This window comes from Alligator sinensis, unplaced genomic scaffold (genome assembly GCF_000455745.1).
Source record: "Alligator sinensis unplaced genomic scaffold, ASM45574v1 scaffold647_2, whole genome shotgun sequence".
Lineage (NCBI taxonomy): Eukaryota > Metazoa > Chordata > Crocodylia > Alligatoridae > Alligator > Alligator sinensis.
Genome location: NW_005841832.1, coordinates 5,409,605 through 5,415,130, shown reverse-complemented (window position 1 = coordinate 5,415,130; position 5,526 = coordinate 5,409,605).

Genomic DNA, 5,526 nt, shown 5'->3' with positions numbered 1-5,526 from the left:
GGCAGAGGCAGGCAGGGGGAGGGAGCCCCCATGCTGGAGGAGGAGACAGCAGTGGCATAGGGAGTCTTTACATAGCCAGTGCCAAAGGGCGAGTGGGGAGGGTGAAGGGGGGCCCATGTAAACACCCCTTGAAATCCATCATTCTTGATGGGCAATTAGCTAGTATCCTAATAATACTGTCTCTCACTTAGTTTCCCCATTCTGAAAAGTGTCCTTCTGGATAGTTATTATTCTTACAGCCCCTTCTTTTAAAATGTAAAATCATTGTCCAGAAGGGCATGGTCCGCAAGCCTTAGAGAACATCTGCAAGGGTGGTGCATAAACAGCTCATGGCAAAAGCCAATTCTTGGCAATTACTGCTTTTCAGTCATTTAGGCTTTGAACCACTCCTAGGTGCCAAAGAAACTCCTTGTTTATCATTTCAAAGTCATTATCGTGTTGTCCTGGCCCTAGGATGGCATAAGAAGTTTAATTTTATATCAAATATTATAACGTTTATAAACAAAGTTTTCATAGATTCATAGAAGTAGGGTCAGAAGGGACCTTGTAGATCATCAAGTCCGACCCCCTGCCTGGGCAGGAGAGAAAACTAGGCTCAGATGACCCCAGCCAGGTCGACATCAAGCCTCCTCTTAAAGACCCCCAGGGTAGGAGCCATCATCACTTCCCTTGGAAGTTGGTTCCAGATCCTAGCCACCCTGTGAAGTAGTGCCTTCGGATGTCTAGTCTAAACCTACTCTCTAACAATTTGTGGCCATTATTCCTTGTTACCCTGGGGGGCGCTAGAGTGAACAGGGTCTTTCCCAAACTCTGCTGGTCCCCCCTGGTGAGTTTATAGATGGTCACCAGGTCCCCCCTCAGCCTTCTCACAAGGCTGAAGCGGTAATAGTGCAGTAGCCTCTCTTCATAAGGTCTGCCCTGCTGTCCCCGAATCATGCGGGTGGCCCTCCTCTGGACCCTCTCAATGCTGTCCACATCCCTCCCGAAGCGCGCCATCCAGAACTGAACACAGTACTCCAGCTGCAGCCTGACCAGTGTCGCATAAAGGGGGAGGATCACCTCCTTGGCCCTGCTTGAGATGCATCTGTGGATGCATGACAAGGTACGGTTAGCCCTACTGACCGTGACCTCGTATTGTCAGCCCATGTTCATCTTGGAGTCAATAATGACTCCAAGATCTTTCTGCCATCATGCTCTCAAGAAGGGAGTTTCCCAGCTTGTAAGTGTGCTGCTGGTTCCCACTGCCCAAGTGCAGCACCCTGCACTTGTCAGTATTGAAACCCATCCTATTTTCGTTAGCCCACCCCTGTAACCTAAGTCCTGCTGTAATCTGTCCTTCCCTACTAGCGTGCCCACCTCACCCCAAATCTTGGTATCATCAGCAAATTTAAACAGGCTGCTTTTTACCCCATTGTCCAAGTCACTAATAAAGAAATTGAACAGTGCGGGCCCAAGGACCGAGCCCTGGGAGACCCCACTACCCCCCAGGTTGAAAAAGACCTGTCCACCACTACCCTCTGAGTACGACGCTTCAGCCAATTTACAATCCATCTGACTGTGTAGGCACCAATGCCACAGTCACCTAGTTTTTTGATGAGAATGGGGTGGGAGACAGTGTCAAAGGCCTTGCTGAAGTCCAGAAAGATTACATCGCCCATCACAGATGTGCTCCTTGATGATCTTCTCAAAGAGTTTCCCCAGGATTGAAGTAAGACTAATGGGCCTATAGTTGCCCGGGTCCTCCCTCTTCCCTTTTTTGAAGATGGGGACCACATTGGCTTTTTTCCAGTCATCTGACACCTGGCCAGAGCACCATGAGTGCTTGTAAAGCTGTGCCAGGGGCCCCGCAATAACCCCTGCCAATTCCCTCAACACCCTGGGGTGAAGAGCATCTGGACCTGCTGATTTGAACACGTCCAGCCCCTCTAGAAGCTCTCTAACCCAGTCCTCCCTGACCTTAGGCCTGGTGGCGTTTCTCCTGAGTCCATCTGGAATCCTGGTCGGGGAGTCCTGGTCCCTGCACAAGAAAATGGAGGCAAAGAATTTGTTAAAGAGGTCTGCTTTCTCCTCTGGCACAACCACCAGATTGCCAAGCATATCCCTGCAGGGGCCCCACATTACCGGTGCCTTCTTCATTCTCCCTATATATTTAAAAAAAGGACTTTTTATTATCTTTGATCCTTGATGCTAGCCCTAGCTCTGTATCTGTCTTAGCTTTTCCAACAGCCCCCTTACAGACCCGAGCAGTGGAGGTATACTCCTCTTTGGTGATAGTCTCTCCCTTCTATCGGCTGTACGCCTCCTTTTTGACAATCAGGCATTCACAAATACCCTTGATGAGCCAGGGAAGCTTTTGGGCACTCTTGCCCCCCTTGCTTCTTGTTCGGATCGTCACCTCTTGTGCCCTGAGTATCGTCTCCTTAAGGAACAACCACTCATCTTGAGCACTGAGTTCCCCTACTCTCGAGGACCCCAGCGCCTCTCCCACTAATCTCCTCAACTCATTGAAGTTGGCCCTCTTAACGTCTAGGGCTACTGCATTGCTGCAGACCCTTGGCACCCTGTGCTGGACGTTGGATTCCAGCAAGCGATGATCACTATCGCCCAGGTGGTCGAGGACCTGGAGTCCTCTTACCACGTTGTTGCCTGTGGCCAGCAGGGCATCCCCCTAGTAGGGCTGTGCACCTCCTGGGTTAAGTGGAGGTCCTGTATCTCAGCCAGGAACCTCCGTGAGCAGTCCAACCTGGCTGACTGCTCCTCCCAGCAGATGTCCGGGTAATTTAGATCACCCATGACAACTACATCCCTTGCTTTAAGTGCCTCTGCAAGCTGACCCAAGAATTTGTGGTCCAGCTCTTCCCCTTGGTTGGGAGGTCTGTAGTAAACTCCCACCATTAAGTCCCTTTCCCCATGACCTCCCTGTATCCTGACCCAGAGCACTTCAGTCTGCCCCTCCTCTGACCCCATCCTGCTGGCGGAGGATGTGTATTGCTCTTTGATGTAGAGCACCACACCCCCACCTTTCCTTCCTGTTCTATCTTGCCTGTAAATCCTATAGCCCCTAACGTTAGCCACCCAGTCATGGGATGAATCCCACCAGGTTTCTGTGAGCCCTACTAAGTCTGGGTTTGAACAGGCTATTCGGAGGGTGAGTTCCTCCTGCTTATTCCCCATACTACGAGCATTTGTATAGAGGCATTTAAGGCCTTGGATTGCTGCGTGTGCCACCCCCCAATTACCAAGACTATCTGGACCCCTTTTATATACCTGGGTACTCCTTGCGTATGTCACCCGTCTTGGTCGGGAGGTGTCCTTAAGTCTTCCTGCAGCCCCATCCCCCGGCAAAGCTAGTTTAAAGCTCGCCGAATGAGATCAGACAACCTGAAAGAGAAGACACGCTTGCCTTTAGGAGAGAGGTGTAGCCCATCCCGCCCCAGCAAGTCTCCTGCGCGAAAGCATGGGTCATTATCCAGTTACCCGAGGCCTGCCTGGCGGCACCAACTACATAACTGCCGGTTTACCTCGCCAATGCAGGCCTTGTGTCACCGTCCACGCCTACTCACCAGGAGAATACCACCTGTGCCCCCGTCTCCCTAAGCTTGGCCTCCAGCGCCTCAAAGTCCTTCATGATGCAGTCTGGGTTGCCCCTGGACGCGTCATTTGTTCCCACGTGATAAGGTGATAAGGCTGAATACAGCTCGACTCTACCTATATGTAAAGACTATATATACACACACACCACATTAATAAAACATACGTGACACCCCACAAACCCCCCAGACCACAGTGGCATTGTGACATACCTCCCCTGCTATCCCACTCCCAAAACACCAATCTTTGACAAAAACGCCATGAGATAGAGGTGTGTGATTGTTATGCTTGGATGTTCAAATCTCCAACTTTGGGATTTAGCCCAGTGCAGTTACCTTAGATAACAGATACGAAAATGAAAAATAAATTCAAATGCATCTCAAGCCCACTCTTCAGCACCACAATTTAGCTGCAGTTTCAGAACTACATGGTTGTAATGCTCAATGGCTATAACAGGGTTAAAACTAACTGTAGACCTGAAGGGTGCACTGCCTCCTGGCTCTAGAGAAGCACAGCCTATGGCAGCCATTACAGGGAGCCATTACATACTTTAATTCTGGTAGATAAAAAACAGCTTTCCCCCTTAAAAAAACAAAACAAAACAAAAAAACCACACATGCCCTGATTTGGGAGGGAAAAGTGCATATGGTTTACAAATAATTACAGGGATTTGAAACTCCCTAAGTCCCCAACATTTCCCTCAGGCTCACCATCCCAAAGAATTTTGGGATAAGAAAGCAGGAATTCATGTGAGAATGTGCAGAAAACAGAGAGGCCTATTTTTACCTTTTGTGTAAAATTAAGCTCACCTGATTTAGTGCATGTCAAGTTTATCACTTGTCTCACTGACAATTCCCACCCCCGCATACAGCACCCAATACAAAGTGTTAGTGGTAGCACCAGGTAGTTCCAAAGTTCATCAGCAGGTACTGAGCTTGTGAGGCTGAAGTTAAGCTCCAAAACATGCTCCATGACTAACTACAGCACTCCTGGAGCTTTTATACATCCCCTCATTAAAAACAGAACAGACAGCTAGAAAAGCAATAGGCCTTGTGGGCCATACATAGCCCAAGACCATAGGTGGAGGGAGAAAAAAAAATTATTTATTCCACCACCTCCACCCAACAGGTAAATCTGTGGAGAAAGGGGCATGGGGGGCAGGGGGAAGGAAATTGAGACCTAAACTGTGAGGGAGGGAACTGGGCATAGGCAGGGGCAGGGTGAATGGGGCTCCAACTGGGCTGGATGGTGGGAGAATTGGAGCCCAGGCAGCTCATCCAGGGGTGCTGGGCGGGGGGGGAAAGCCTGCCATTACGCACACCCCAGCAGAAGCCTGGGTGGCATGTGCCCCCTCATGGGGCACAGGTTGCTGCTGCTGTGCACTGGGCTTTCCCATGCCACTTCAGCTGCCAAGAGCAGTGCAGCACCATGTGCGTCCTGCCACCTGTCAGGCAGGGGGCTCAGTGCAGCCCAGCAGCTACAGGCACATAGCGCCATGCCACTCCAGGGACAGCTGCAGTGGGGCACAAAGTGCAGTGTGCAGCAGCAGCTTCCTCCACCCCATGCACAGATTCGAGGTGAGGGGGCACGTGGCCCCCGGGCCTCCACCAGGGTGCGTACAGGAGCAGGAGCTGCCCTGCACCCCTGGATGAGCTGCCTAGGCTCCAATCGTCCCACCACCCAGCCCAGCCCGGGCCCTATTCATCCCTGCCCTGCCCCGCTCCCTTCCTCACCATGGGGGCCTCAGTCTGCCCAGCCCCTTCTTCTTCACAGAGTAGACTGGTACTTGCCTGCTGTGCTGGAAGCAGCCAGTCATCCACATGCAGGGCTGCAATCCTGGTTGCATTTGCGCCCCTCCCCAAACCTGCTGTAGCCACCCAGAGCCCATAGCTGGGCTGCTTTGTGGTCCTACCTGCTGCCCTGCATTTGGGGGGG